Raw genomic sequence first — 16,115 nt, 5'->3', positions numbered from 1 at the left:
GCCAAAATAAAACACTACTGATGACACCACACAAAATACTTATTGGACATGTCTTATTTAAGGTTGAATGGGCCAGAGCAAATCCTGCTCACTACACAGTCAGCCATTAAACGCACTAACAATCAGTACCGAACATACGCATCCCATCTGAAGAGAATATCATTATCCATAGCAGTATCACTATTAGACACCAACATAACAGAGACATTGGCACAGGTATTAGAGCCCCACAAGGAAACCAAGCACCAAAACAAGTTGAGATTGCTGAAAAGGAACTTTTTGAAAGATCTCTGTGATATCTTCGGGTCTGGTGAAGGTACCAATGCTTCTGATGTAGACAACGTAACTATAAAGATTGACTTAGCTAGGCAAATGTCTCAAACAGTCAGCAAAGTGATCAATCGCAGCAGATCCCTGAATTAGTTATCCATCTTTAGAACAGTCAGATTCTCACCTTCTCCAATGGCACTGACCCCAGAAAAGCACCTTAACCAGTACCGTCTAATAACACATTAATAGGAGAAATTCTCGAACACTTAGGTATTGACTGTACATCACCTTTAGGTCTCCAGACCCCTTACATCAACATGGCGGGAGTAGATCCCCATATGTAATTAGATGATTTCTTAGAAGAACTATTTGAAACACCTCGAAGACCGAGTGCTTGTGCCACTGCAGCAGTCACCAAAGGACAGTCATCGATATCAGAGGATTATATTAGTGTAGTGACCTCATGGACACCATAACAAATAGTTACAATACCAATTATCATCCCCATGATAGAACTGTAACTGCACCCCTTCAGGATTGGTAGCTAATAAAATTAACACCCCAAGATACACAGACAGAGGAAGAAATATTGGACAGTATAGACAAGCCAATGCAGGATATATATATATTACCTACTGGCGGTCGCCAGTAGGTAGTTATAGTTAGGACCACGTTTCCATAGGAAATCCGCAACATTCTATTTTGAATAACTTTGGCGCCGGTCGACGAATCCTCGCGAATTTTTCAAAATAGGTGGGGCGCTACGCTCCGCTCCTACCCTGAAAGTCTCGGGGGGATTCGTCAAGCGGGGGCTGAGATAAAAGGGGGGTCCCAAAACGCGTTTTTCCCATGCATTTTTCCATAGGACCTTTAGACACAGCTACAGCCCGAACGGCTGAACAGAATTACTTGAAATTTGGCAGAGAGGTAGTCCTCAGGTCAAGGAAGTGCCTTTTGGAGGTTTGGTGTAAATCTGTTCAGTAGATTCTGAGAAAATAGCCTTTAAATCAATATATATATCTGTGGCAGCTTACGGTGCGCTTACAGTGCGCTTACCGTACGCGTACGGTGGCGTGCGCGAGCGCGATTTTGATTGGCTCTTAGATCTTAGTAAACATTCGAATCGGTCGAAACCAGGAAGCGGCGGCCGCCATTTTCTCTCTCGCTCTCTGTGTTGGGCAGCAAAAACGAAGCCAAAAAATGTCTAAAGAGGCAGTTTCTTGAGATCCTAACCACCCAGCATTGATATAGGGGTCCCCAAACAACCCCCCAAAAAAACTTTTTTTTTTTTTCGGAAAATCGCCGATTACGCTTACCGTACGCGTACGGTAAAAATATTTTTTTAAAAAAATTATCCACATTCTCCCCACCCCGTGTGCAAATGGTGCCCGAAGGGCACCATTTGTGCATTGCATATAACAGATATGAAATTAACAAAAAATAAATTTCACAAAGATGCGCATAATATGTCCCCCATGTGCGCACGGTGCGCGAAGCGCATCGTGCGTACATGGCCATCCCGCATAACGTGGGCACGCGGTGCGCGCAGCGCACCGCGTGACCACCGTGCGTGCACGGCACTAACTGCGTAAAGTGGGCGCGCGGTGCGCGAAGCGCACCGCGTGCTCACTGTGCGCGCACGGAACGAACTGCGTTAACTGGGCGCGCACGCCACGAATGGCGTAAAGTAACTTAGCATTTAAAAAACCATACAAATGCACTGAAAAAACCATAGGTTTCACACACGTTATAGTTAGGAATTAGCATTTAAAAAACCTTGCAAATTCACTGAAAAAACCATAGGTTTCACACATGTTATAGTTAGCTGTACATTTCACTCGTAAAAAACCAATGAAATTCCCCCGTTATAGTTAGTGCAGGCAACTATAACTCACGCGACCGCAATCTTCTGCTGATGACATATGTGTCTTTATGAAAAAAAAATATTTGTAATATATGTATAGCTAAAATTTAATGGAAGAAGACATGGGCAAATAAGTGTCTAAATACAGTATTAGCATCAGCAGAGGATTGCGGTCGCGTGAGTTATAGTTGCCTGCACTAACTATAACGGGGGAATTTCATTGGTTTTTTACGAGTGAAATGTACAGCTAACTATAACATGTGTGAAACCTATGGTTTTTTCAGTGAATTTGCAAGGTTTTTTAAATGCTAATTCCTAACTATAACGTGTGTGAAACCTATGTTTTTTTCAGTGAATATATATATATACATATTCACTGAAAAAACCATAGGTTTCACACACGTTATAGTTAGGAATTAGCATTTAAAAAACCTTGCAAATTCACTTAAAAAACCATAGGTTTCACACATGTTATAGTTAGCTGGGCATTTTCCTCGTGAAAAACCAATGAAATTCCCCCGTTATAGTTAGTGCAGGCAACTATAACTCACGCGACCGTAATCCGCTGCTGATGACGTCAGATATTACATCACTGTATTTACACATTTATATACCCATGTCTTCTTCCTTTTTTGTGAATTTGCAAGGTTTTTTAAATGCTAATTCCTAACTATAACGTGTGTGAAACCTATGGTTTTTTCAGTGAATTTGTACGGTTTTTTAAATGCTAAGTTACTTTACGCCGTTCGTGCCGTGCGCTACGCGCACGGTGCACGCACGGTGGGTACGCGGTGCGCTTTGCGCACCGCGCGCCCACTTCACGCAGTTCGTTCCGTGCGCGCACGGTGAGCACGCGGTGCGCTGTGCGCACCGCCCGCCCACTTTACGCAGTTAGTGCCGTGCACGCACGGTGCACTTTGCGCACCGTGCACGCACGGTGGGCACGCAGTGCGCTGTGCGCATCGCGCGCCTACGTTAGGCTTAATGGGCCATGTACGCACGGTGCGCTTCGCGCACCGTCCGCACAAGGAGGACACATGATACGCTTTGTTGTTAAGGGTTTTGGCTTAAACTGTTATTACTTTATAAGCCATGCACGCACAATACGCTGCGCACAGCGTGCGCACACGGGGGGACTGACATTGCAATTTTATTTTTAAGCATTTACACCGTGCGCTCACGCTGCGCGAACCTCACGGAATTTTTTTCATTTCTATAGTGCGCGCAAGCTTCGCGCACTCGGCGATTTACCGAAAAAAATTTAATTTTTTTAATTGCCCTTGGGGGACCTCCTGGGACCCCTTGACCCCTGCTAGGGGGTCAGGAACTGTCCAGCGTGCCCCCTTTACATGTTTTTCTCCTTTGTGTTTCACCCCCCTCTCAGTGCGAGAGACAAAATGGCGGCCGACACTTCCTGGTTTCGACCGATTCGAATGTTTACTAAGATGTAACAACCAATCAGAAGTGCGCTCGCGGACGGCCGAGTGCTTGCACCCTGAGCGCACGCTGCGCGCTTATAGATATATATATTGATTTAAATGCTATTTTCTCAGAAAATACTGAACAGATTTACACCAAACCTGCAAAAGGCACCAAACGGACCTTATGGCTACCTCTCTGCCAAATTTCACGTAATTCTGTTCAGCCGTTCGGGCTGTAGCTGCGACTAAAGTCCCTATGGAAAAATCCATGGGGAAAACGTGTTTTGGGACCCCCCCTTTTTCTCGGCCCCCGCTTGACGAATCACCCCGAGACTTTCAGGGTAGGAGCGGAGCGCCCCATTAGTTTTGAAAATTTCGCGAAGATTCGTCAATCGGCGCCAAAGTTATTCAAAATAGAATTTTGAGATATCCTATGGAAACTCGGTCCTAACTATAACTATCTACTGGCGACCGCCAGTAGATAGTAGATTATATATATATATATATATATATATATATATATTCTTTTTTTACAGAGTTTTATATAGCGCGAACTTGACCCGGTATCAGGTATCAGAGCGCTTTACATAGCACCAGTTGCGTTACATGAGGACACATTCATTTTAGTTAGGCATGGGGAGATTAAGTGATTTGCCCAGAATCACAGGATGTTCAGCGTCATTGCCGAGACACGAACTTGGTTCCCTAGATTCAAGGTCGACCACCCTAGCTGTTAGGCCAACTCCTCTCCCTCTCCCCTAATATACATCGCCATCTTGAGGATTGACTTTGAGGGGTCTTTCATACAACTGAGATAGAAGAGTTCTCAAAACGGATAACTGAATATAACTTGTGTATGGTGACCTCGTTGAAAGGGCGGAGACAATTGGATTTAGAGCACATGAAAACTATTTTTCAGGGTCCCAAATTTCTCTTATCACCAAAAGCATTGATTTCTTGTGTTGATAAGGACACACCCGAGCCACAGCTGTGGACATCAGATCATGTAACCAGCTTTCTTGCATTCCATCAAGCTCAGTGCAAATCTCTGATTTGGGGTCTATTTGACTATACTAACAATTTTCACCTCTTTGTTCATGAATCTGAAACGTGTGCTCCTAAACGGCTTAAGACTTTTACTGGCTCTGAGGGGGGCTGGCAGCTTATTCCACAGCTGAGTTGTCCTCATCTCAAAAGGTACGGCCTCCATACTTCACTTCTAAAATTTTGGGACACATAGTAGGTTGGCAGAGGAACGGAGGTTCCTTATTGACCTGTAGTGCCTAAAGAAGCCATGAACATCACTATTTGCCTATTACATCTTTTCCTTTGTAGGATGAGGGTCCAGATACAGCCTGTAAAAATATGACCCATATCATTTAGGGTGAACACCACTAGATAATGTAAGGAGGCAGAAGCACGATACATTCCCATAGACAAATAAAGACGTATTAAATGAGTTTGCCCACACAAAACTAGATGTGCTGTAACAAACTATATTAAGTAACACATGCACCAGAAAACTAATGGGTGGGGAGACAGAATGTTAGTATAAGGCATTTTCAGTGTCCCTGAGTTCTTTTACCACTGTAGCGACTACACCGCCAACCTAATGTCTTCAGATTTCACAGAAAAAAAAATGAATTTGCAGTCATCGGGTCAGTTTACGTCCATGATCAGCGGCACCCCAAAATCACATTTGTCTGCAGAACCATCTCCTATGGAATGGAAACTACACTAATAAAGGCACTATAGGGAAGTGTGAGATTACATAGGTCATTGCACAATACAATGGAGTGGATGGGGCAGTAGCCCTCTGATCAGTTACGAAATTAATATCAGTCTATGTTTCAGAGGGAATGCCACCATCAGTGTAGGGATAAAACACCAACTGCAATGCCACAATAGATAATGCCGACAGGCAGGGGGGCACCTACTGTCTCATGGATTTCTTTTGCCAAATGTGGATAGCTGCGACACGTCCAACTACCTCCAAACTGGGGAAGCCTCTGCGCTCTGGTTATCTGGCAATCACCCACTCCAGTCATACCAGGGGTGAACATCACCAAACTGTGCGAACACCCCAAGAGCCGTCTATTCACTCTTCTTCATCACCACCGCTGAAATAGGTCCACAGAGTAAAATGGGATCACCTCCTGGAAGGCTGTACCCCAAGAGTTTGGACCATTTAACGATGCTCAACTGTTCTTTGGAAATGTGTGGTCATTCGTCCAGGCAAAGGCAAAAGCTTTATGGCTCCAAATAAAATGAGAGCTAATGAAGATCAATGCCACTGGAAAAGGGTTTAACGCAATTAAGTAACAGTTGCGAACAACAAGAATAATGATCATGAAGCAGCGATATGTGCTAGACCTTACGAGGGGACGCTTGGGCAAACGGTGAGGACAACAGAACTTTGACCAAGGCAATACAAATTCTACATGATCTACAATGGACAATGGTGAGCGAAGGAGGTGCCCCAGATGAATAGTTTTGGCTACCATCCTGGATGTCAGGACTGTTCAAAGCTTTGTTACACCTTAATGCGGTCTTGCTTTTGATGTATTGTGTTTTTTAATTAATAATAGCATGCTATAAAAGAGTTAGCACTAAGGTGGGAGGGAGCGGTTCATGGCATCTGTTACCTCTGCTGGTGATTTTGCTATGAAGATCGCATATCAGTTGACATTTAGTAAAGACCAGGAGTTAAAAAGAAGTAGTTGAAATATCAACTATTCCCATGTTAAAGAAAATATAAAACGCGAGGAAACCTCAGACAGACATGAAAAAAACACCACTGTGATCAGCAAAAAGCACTCTAAAACGTAATGTATTTAAAGAAGAAAAACAGACCCAGGTTACACAAGGACACAGAGTAAAGGTATGGGTTGAGAGGAGAGAAAACCACAAGATATGGAAGTTTAGTTCAATAGTGATACATGACTAACAAAGCCTTGAAGAAATCACGATCTTTGCTCACAAGCTTGTACTCCATTCTATTTATTAGCAGAGCCGTGGTTCAAGAACATAAGATAAGAGAACGTGAGAACAGAAGAACAAACACACTCGGGAAGGAGAGGTTAAAGGAAAATGTTTCTTCAAAGCTGTTAAGCTTAAGATAGGGGGATCTGAGAGGAGAAAACATGAGCTCAAGAATGCATTCAGGTGGTGTGGTGTTTATGTGGAAATAGATCCTTAACTTGTATTATTCCTTGAGACAGTCTTCAGTCCTATGGGGCTGAAAGACTCCCGGCCATACTCTAATTCAACCTATTTTCTATAACAAACGATCTGTGTCTTTGATTTTTCCAAGTTAACAACTGCCATTACCCTGTATAGTTATATTTGTATATTGTAACTGAATGTGATGCCTCAGTGTTAGACCTGGCATCCTCAGGGTGGTTTTCTCCTAGACGTTTTGCCTTTTAGCTCCTGTGTTTGCTTATTCTTTTTGCTGGCCTTCGAACTAAAAGCACTTTACCACTGCTAACCACTGCTAAAGTGCATGTGCTTCTCCCCTAAACAGGAGAACATTGGTGTATACTTGATTGGCATATTTGCTTTACTGGTAAGTCCCTTTAAAGTGGTATACCATATACCCAGGGCCTGTACAGCAATTGCTACTAGTGGGCTGCAGCACTAATTGTGCCACCCACAGAAGCAGCCTTTGAAACCCATCTCAGGCCTGCCACTGAAATGCCTGTGTGTGCAGTTCACTACCACGTCGACTTGGCATTTAAAAATATATGCCAAGCCTTAAACTCCCCATTTATTACATATAAGTAACCCCTAAGGTATGCCCTAAGTAACCCTAAAGTAATTAAAACGTAGGACATGTACCTTTATGTTTTGCATGTGCTGGAGGTGACACACAGCCTATTTCATTTGTTAGTACTGTGGGGCCTACACATCTTTGCATTGGGGATTCCTTAGTACACTTTTAAGCTGTAATTACTTATCAAAGAAGAGGAGCTGTTTCATACGTTTGGAATGGTAATGACAAGTCCTTCTTACTGGTGAAGTTCAATGTTACTGTTTTAGAAATGTCACTTTTAGAAAGTGGACAGTTCTCTGCTCTGTCTGCCTGGCAGCTTGTCTCTAGATCCCCTTTTGGGGTGGGTGACAGCTACACTCTGTGCATTCCCTCTAGTCAGCCACAACACAGGAAGGATAGGTGTATCTGAGTACCCATATACATACATCTGCATTCTGATGGCCTTGCCTGGGCAGCATGGGAGGGAGGGGCTAACACTTCACTTGAATAGGCAGTGTCCTGTCTCCACACAAAGGACTGATTACCCCCCACAGATAGCCTGGCAGACAGGACTGGGCTGAAATGGATACTTGTGCCCTTCATAGAGCTGCTTTGAAGTCACTGCCTACATCATAAGCACTTTTGGGTATAGGTACTGGGTCTCTGACCCCTAAAGTCAGACACTTATGGATCTTGAACTTAACTGCTGTCAAAAGGACTGCTGTGCTGGTTAAAGGAATAAACGGGACTGTTTTTCTGGAAGAACTGCTTTTTTGCTTGGTGTCCTGCTGCTCCCTGACTCTGCTGAATGAGAGCTGGACTCTGTCTTCCCTCCCAAGTGATCTCCAAGGACTTGCTGGCTTGGCTCCTGTTTTCTGAAGTCTCAGGGACACAAAAGACTTCCTACAATACTGTTGGTGCTGCTGAACTCTACCTTCTGCGAGTCCTACCCTTGCCTGAGGTGCCCTTTCCAACTTCTGGGCCTCAGAAGTGGGTTCTGCTGCTGTTTTGATAGAAAACGAAGCATGGTCACCTTTGTGCCAAGCGGCACTCGCCCCTTCGATGCCAATGCAGAGGCTGCTCGACGACAGCAGTTCTACAGTCTGCGCGGCCCGATGACGATGCACTGCCTTCACCTCAACGTAGCTCAACAACGACACAGCAACCTGACTGCGTGGAAAAGAATGACACATAGTGCCCTCAGCCTCGACGCTTTTTTGCATATAAAGTACTTTCATGGCGGGCCCTGTGTGGCTCATGTAGCTGGCCTGCCCTTCCTCGTGATCGGCTTGAACTTTGGATTTGCAACGGTCCCTCGCGACCTCAAGTAACCTTTTGACCGCTAGCGATTTCTAAGCACTGTTTTTGCATTTCATCTTTAAAAACTCATATCTCCTACAGATTAGACTTTTGTCGTTTTGGTCTCATTTTACTCCGATAAGTATTCTCTATTGTTCTAAACCTCCGTAGAGCCTTTTTGTTGGGTATTCATTGTGGTACTGTATGTGTGTGTGTTGCACAAATACATTACACATTGCCTCTTTAGATAAGCCTGACTGCTCTGTGCCAAGCTACTAGAGGGTGAGTACAAGTTATCGTTTAGTGTTTATCTAGCTTACCCTGACTGGAGCAGTGGTTCCTGACTGGCCTGGGTGTATACATCAGCCAACCAGGAATCCCATTTCTAACACACGGTATGTGACTTTTTCCATGTTAAAACCGAACTTAAAGTTATTTTTAAAAATCGGCATGTTTCCCAAATGACAAGGCCCAAATGACACTGACGTTTCATGTGTGCCAGTTAAAGTTTAGAAAGTACACTTAAAATTTTGCTTGTACTGGCTAGAGACTCCATTCAAAGACTTATTTTTGTTTTTAATAGTAATTCAATCTAATTGGTAAAGTCAGATTTGTATGAGATATATTTAAAATGTAACTTTTGGTAAATTGCCTTTACCTGCCTGAAGCTGCTGGAGGCTAATTTGCATTAGCTTTCCAGCAACTGCTCAGCCTGTACATTGGCCTGAATTTGGTGTGAAAAATTGCTCCCAGAGAAAAGACAAAGGCCTGGGAGTACAGAGGTGTTTTCTTACCCTGGCAGGAAGACCAGTTGGGAAAGGGACTAGGGACTTAATTAACTTCAAAGGAGCTGACCTCTCACAAGCAAGTGTTAGGTGACACTTGGAAAAGCCCTGCATTTTGTCCCCCTAGTTAGGCTGGTACCAAACCCAATGGCGGAACACTGCTCCCAGACATGTTTTTAGTGACCACAGAGAAGGGGACTGCACATCACCCTGGCCTCACCTCTGGGTGGACACAAAGGCTTTGCACAAGGGGAGAAGGGTTTCCCCCATCTTGAATTTTAAGAGCGAGAAGCACTTTGTGATTGTTTGCTGCAAGACAGGGAGTGACCAAGAGTGACCCCCGCCCACTATCTGGTTCCAGACATAAATGTGGCACCACAAGGTAGCCTCCTCAGAATCCTTGTTGGACGTGTGGAACCCTGGCCACACCCCTGGGTGGGCACAAAGGCGCCACCTAAGAAGAGAAGGGTTCCTCATCTTGAATTTTGAGAGTGAGAGGCACTCTGTGTAGGAAGATGGCTCTTTATATAGTATACCAAAAGAGGTATGCTGAGTAAAGAGTCCAGGTATCTCTTATAAGTGGACAGGGGCTTGCTCTTGCAATCCCACAGTGCTCTATTTGAGGGCAGTGTGGTTGAGCAGCCTTAGGCTTATCAGAGAGGAGTGTCAGACATTGTTACACACACAGGGTCAATAAACGATACACACAAAAAGAAGATCTACACAAATTGAGAAAAATAACCCTTATTTTATATATATTTTAACACCAAGAACTACGTAGTTTGGTAAGTACTTTGTTTTGAGAGATCACAATAACAAAGGTATACAGAAATATACTTCCATTGGATGAGGTAGCACGGTTTTCAGTGTACAACAGTACACTGTCACTTGTATCTCTTAAAGTGGTAACGTTTTCCTATGGGAAAGAAAAATATACTGCATACAGACACTTAACAGCAACTTACGGACTGTTCTTCAGTACTTAAGGTAAGTATGGGGCAAGGTCCAAGGCATCGGTTACCTCAGTCAGCTCTGGGGGAGCTGGGTGCAGACGTACAATTTAGAGTCAGGTGCCCCGTTGAAGTCAATGGGGAACAGTTTGGTTACAAAGAGGCTGCAAGCAGGGACTGAGGGGCCACTCCAGGTATACCCACAGGGGGCTCAGTCTCTTAGATACTCTGACACATAGGGAGAATGCTGGTCCACTGGAACTCAGGCTGATGGGCTCAGCTGCAGTGCTGGTTTCTCCAGTTGGGTTGCACTGCAGGGGGCACTCGTGGTTGTAGGGGAGGCCTGCAAAACAGGGTGCAGGCGGGGAATGGAAGAAAAGGTGGGCTCAGCTCTTGAGGGTCTCAGGACCTCATTGGCACTATTAGTCCTCTTCTCCCCAGCTGAGGGGCTTGGTTGCAGCGGTGCTTCTTGGTGTCAGGATTTCGCGGTCTGAGGCTCTCGCGGATCCGGCTGTATGGCAAGAGAGGCTGCAGGTGGGGACTGGGGGCTAGTCCGGTGGAGCCTAAGGGGGGGCTCGACTCTTGAGGGTCTCTGTGCCTCAGGGACACCGTTTGTTCACAGAAAATCGGGCTGGGGAGGTTCGTGTGCTGTGCTGTTTGGTCTGGGGGGGGGGGGGTCATGCTGGCAAAGGCGATCGTTCCGGTCCGTTTGGTTCCATGCAAACATACAGACAAGCAGCTCCTCAGCTCCAAGGGATATGTTGCTGGTCAGGGGAATTCGTAGGTCACTTTTCCACAGCTTTGGGAGGGGAAACTGATTTCTGGATGAGCCGGATCCATGCAATTGTTGGGGCCAGCAGGCAGGCCAACAGGGGTGGCGCCAAGTCAGTTGCTGTTCTTCAGTTCTCCTGGTGTGGGGGCTCTTCTTTCTACTTCTTTCTTCTTCAGGCAGACAAATCTAAGTTCCTGGTGCCAGGGAGCCACCTAAATAGTCAATTTAGGGGTGTAAAAGGGAGTGAAGGGTAGCAGCCAATGGGCTACTTACCCCTGGGGTCACTACACCCACCTAGATGACCACTTCCTGTGGGGAGTGGGCATCATCCAGTCCCAGAGCTCCTAATTTTACCACAACTAAGATGGTAAAATCCTAATTTTTGTTTTCACTTCGGGTCGCCCACCCTAGGGGTGTAACTAGCCTGGAGGTGCAACACGCCTTCTTGCATACCAAATTTCCCACCTGTCCTGGTGACAAATGAGCCTCGGGCAGGGGGTAGCATCTCTCAGGGCAGGGGGTGGCATATTTGAAGCTCCCTACCTTGACATGCTAATTTACTAGCCCATCCTGTTGGAGGAGGTGTAAACACCTCAAGCCAGAGCAGGCACTGTTTCTGACCTCTGATAGCGGGGCTCTCACCTCCTAAGAGGTCAGAAACTTGTCTGTGGAGGCCGGCGGGACAGGACCAATCAGCCAGCACACTAGAGGAATAGTAGATTTCAGGGGGTACCCCTAAGCTACCCTCTGGGCGCATATATTAACAAATCCATCAATGGAATCAGTGTGGGTTTATTAATATGAGGTGTTGGATACCAAACACCAAAGGTTTCAGTGAAGCCAGTATGTAGCTGTGAATCCCGTTTTAAACAGTATCCAGTACATACCTTAAGATGCCTTCCCTGCACACTTGTAATATTCAGCAATAGAATTAGACATTACAGGAGCATATCTGCTCATGCAGATATGTCCTCACAAGTGCACCCTGCCTTAGGGCTCCAAGGCCTGCTATAGGGGTGACTTACATATAGCCTCACCATGCAGTGTCTTTGGAATGGCACACAGGAGTGGAATAAGATATGCTGCAGCCCTTGGGGACCTCTTTAGTAGCCCTGCTCTAGGTACCTTGGGTACCATTTTCTAGGGACTTACAGGGGTGCTAAAGTCCTGGGTTAACTGTGACACAATCAGACATCACTTTGTTTTAAGGAAGGGGCACTGACACTGAGGCCTGGTTAACAGGCCTCAGTTCACTGTCAAAGTTGAAAATCAGCATCTAAGAGCTAAAAAGGGGGCAAAAGTGGGGGGGGGGGGACAACTGCAACAAAACCCCAGTTTCCTACACTGTGGGACTGTTTGCTGCAAATCCAACAGGAACTATTGAGAAAGTGGGTTGGGTTGCCCACTGGAACTTTTAACCCACTAGTCAGGCAGTGCCCAAGAGTTACCCTCACCCACTAGCTGGAAGCAGGCATAAATGTGGCAGCCCAAGGTACTATCCTCAGAACCCTTGCTGAAGCTGTGGAAGAGCAGAGGAGGACTAGACCTGCAGTTTGCGACCTAAGAGGATCCCTGAAGGATTGGACCTGCTTTCTCATACTCAGGACAAAGAAGTGGACTTAAATGGTCAGTTGGCTGACCTCCTGTGTGGCTAAAGGGACTCAACAGCTTACCAGTGGCAACTGAACCTGGACTACAGTTTGCTGTTGACCTCTGACTGATACTCTGAGAGTCTCTAAGGTGCCATCCACTGAGGTCTCGGAGGCCTTAGACGCACACTCCTGTGACTGCTTGTGCACCAGAAGACAGTCTGGAAACAGGAAAACGTTTCTTCTTCCCGAGTTCCTGAGCTTCTGTGGGACATTCATGGGGACCAGAGGGAAAAACTATCTGACCAGCAGTTCCACAGCAACTGACTGAATTTTACTTTGTCTAGGTCAAGACTCCCAGCACCTCTGAAAAAGGACGGCCCCATCAACATTGAGCTTGAAACATTTCCAGGGAAATTTTTTCAAAGTTCCACTGCTCCAGCGGGACAAACCTCCTTCAAGTATACATCCTTTGGTTCCACAGCGGCAGCTACAATTTCAGAGGCTGCTCTGGGAGAATTTTTCTTCTGAAAAAGTGATGAAGTTTCTTTCTGCATTAGGACTTAAAACGTTTTCGAACTTTTTGACTTCCAGACTTTCAACAGGACTAATCCACTTGTTGCATCCAACCAGCGCTGCATCATGGGCAGCCTCAAAATTGCACCCATGTAAAGGTCTATTGCTTCCACAGACTACCATTGGTGCGTTGTGCTTTTTGGAGCCACTTTCACTTAAATCTTTCAAATTTCATATCTATGGTTCCCCTCACTGAATTATTGTCTTTTTGGTCTTACTTTACTCATAAATGTGTTGTCTTTATATTGAAATTGGTTGTGGGATTGTATTGTGTTTTGTGTGACTTCTTTACTGTTTATGCATGTTACCAGGGATTAAGCCCAGTTTTTTTCCTTTAATATGTGTGAAATCTACCAGGGGAAAGCCTTATCCTTTGAGGTGGACACTTATCACCCTCAAATAATAATCCATTGTCCTACATATAAACAAGTATCAAAAGAAGCTATTGAGGCGGTCTTATTGCCTCAGTGAGAGAAGGTGCCTCTTTTGACATGGTTAGCCCCCCACCTTTTGCCTGGAAAATGATATAATTTTGATTAAAAGAGCACAGGGTCATTGTCAACCAAGTCCCCTGTGCCAGAGCTACTTCTCTAAAACTGTACCATGATTGGCACCAATTCAGACCCCCTACAAGTCCCTAGTAAATGGTACCCCTGGTACCGGGACCAGGGACAATTCAACAAGGCCATTTAAACTGCCACTGCAGCCTGCATGCCTTGGTACAGAGAAAAACAACAAACCCGACATAGCACACTGCCTGTGTGTCATGTTAAGCAGCACTGCCTATGATATGGGTATGTCACCCCTCTAGTAGGCCTTATAAGTCCTAAGGCAGGGTGCACTATATCTCAGATGTGAGTATATGTGCATGAGCAGATATGCCCCTATAATATTTAAGTGTATTCGTAATATTGTAAGCGCCAGGGAAGCCATAGAGAGTACATGGACTGGAAAAATGACAACTGCAGTTCCCCAGCACCATGATGGCTTCACTGAACCTAAGAGTGTTTGGTAAAAACTACTCCTCTTAATAAACCCACACTGATTCCAGTGTTGGATTTATTAAAACATGAACCCAGAGGGCACCTCAAGGAGCCCCCTGAAAACCTACCAACCCTAGTGCAGTCTCTGACTGTCTTTAGGTAGCTTGCCACCAAAAGACATGTTTCTGGACCCCTGGTGTGACAGCCCTTCGCCAACTCCAGCCCTCAGGTGCTGGAGGCGAAGTGTAGCACATTTTTTAGTGCCCACCATCTTGAAGATGGTGGGACTTATCCAATCAAGGCTAAGATTATGCACCTCTTCCGCACAAAGGTGGCATAGTAGTGGGTGTAGTCACCCCAAGTAGGGGAACCATTGGTCCCTACCAGTCAATTCCCTGTAATGTTCCTAAATCTAGTATTTAAGTGGCACCTCCAGACCCTGAAGTGAGATTCCTGATGACCTACGAACCCCGGACATCGAAGAGCCTCAACAGCAGGAAAGAAGAAGGACCAGTAGCTGATTTGGCGCCAGCACTGCCAGCCTGTCTGCTGCCTTTCATCCCTGCTACAAAAGTTGACTCGTCCTGCAGGCCCAGTGACCTCCTAAATCCTGGGAGGGCTGCCTGCCTTCAGTAAAGATCAAGAACTCCGATGGACAGCAGACCTGTCCACAAGAAACCATCTTTAAAGATCAAGAGCTCAGCCCTAAGGAACTGCTAAACCGCCCACCGGACCCACTTCTGCAACCCACGCCCATGACCTGAGTCTAAGGGGGCCACCAGTCCGGCGAAGGTTACCCAACGATTATGAGCAAGAACAAATCGTGGGTTGACCCCTGCTGGACTCCACATCGACACCTGCGGCATTTCCAACATCTTAAGACACCCCTGCACCCGAAGCTCTGGGCCTTGGGGAGCTTGACCAACGGTGTCCCGATGTCCCCAAGCATCACCACATACCTGGGCAGCTGTTGTTTTTCTTCCTAAGGCCTCCTGGCCAGAGCCTTTTTCTGAAACCCATCTCGTCCATTGGTCTGCATTGAGTGCCCAACGCTGTGTTGGCACTCTGCACCCGGCCGCTCCAGTGTCGTTGAGGGTGTATGTTTGGTGCTGCCCTGTGGCCCCTTCAGTGCTTGCCTAAACCGCTGGAGATTGACCCCAGACACTGCTTTTAATTACCCGTAAACAGCGCATCTTCGATCACCACCAGTCTCTGCCTGACTCCGAATTTGACCTCTAAATCCATCCGCCCCATGCCACTGGTGATGCAGTCTTGGTGCTAACTTGAACCTGGCCTTGTGTAGACTACAAACCCTGAAAAAGGAGTTTGTGAGTCGGGTACTTACCTACAAAACTGCATTCTTATTAACCTCCCATAGGTTAACATTGCTGAACTGAAAAATTGCAGTGTCCACTTGTTAAAGTAAAAAGTATTCATTTTCAATAAAGTACTCACCTTTGATATGTACATCTTGGTCTTAAAATAAACCTAGAAAGAAGCTTATTTTTCTAAAATTGGTATGGATCTCCTTTTTGATGCGTGCGCCATTTATTGATCACTGTGTGTATAACAAATGTTGTATACTCCTGCGTTCGGCCTAAGGCTACTCGACCTCACTACCACAAATAGGGCACTTTGGGTTGCATAGAAGCCCTGTGTACTTCTGGGGCAATCTCCGGACTCTCTACATGACATAACTAATTATTGGTATCTCACATAAAGAGCCAGCTTCCTATACTCAGCACATTCTTTCTCTCTGTCTTTGAGAAAGGGACTAGTGAGCCACTCAGTACAAGAGCACAGATATACAAGTGGTTTACACATGTGATAAGTGTAAAATTATTAAACCAAA

General features: G+C 45.6%; 1 protein-coding gene across 2 annotated transcripts in view; it reads right to left on the bottom strand.

Moving 5' to 3' along the window:
* The window catches only part of IQCE (IQ motif containing E), a 285,773-nt gene that overhangs the window by 66,093 nt on the left and 203,565 nt on the right, over positions 1-16,115 (bottom strand). The window lies entirely within an intron of this gene.

This window comes from Triturus cristatus, chromosome 10 (assembly GCF_964204655.1).
Source record: "Triturus cristatus chromosome 10, aTriCri1.1, whole genome shotgun sequence".
Lineage (NCBI taxonomy): Eukaryota > Metazoa > Chordata > Amphibia > Caudata > Salamandridae > Triturus > Triturus cristatus.
The sequence above is the reverse complement of the archived record's forward strand: the minus strand, read 5'-3'. Positions and strand labels throughout refer to the sequence as shown.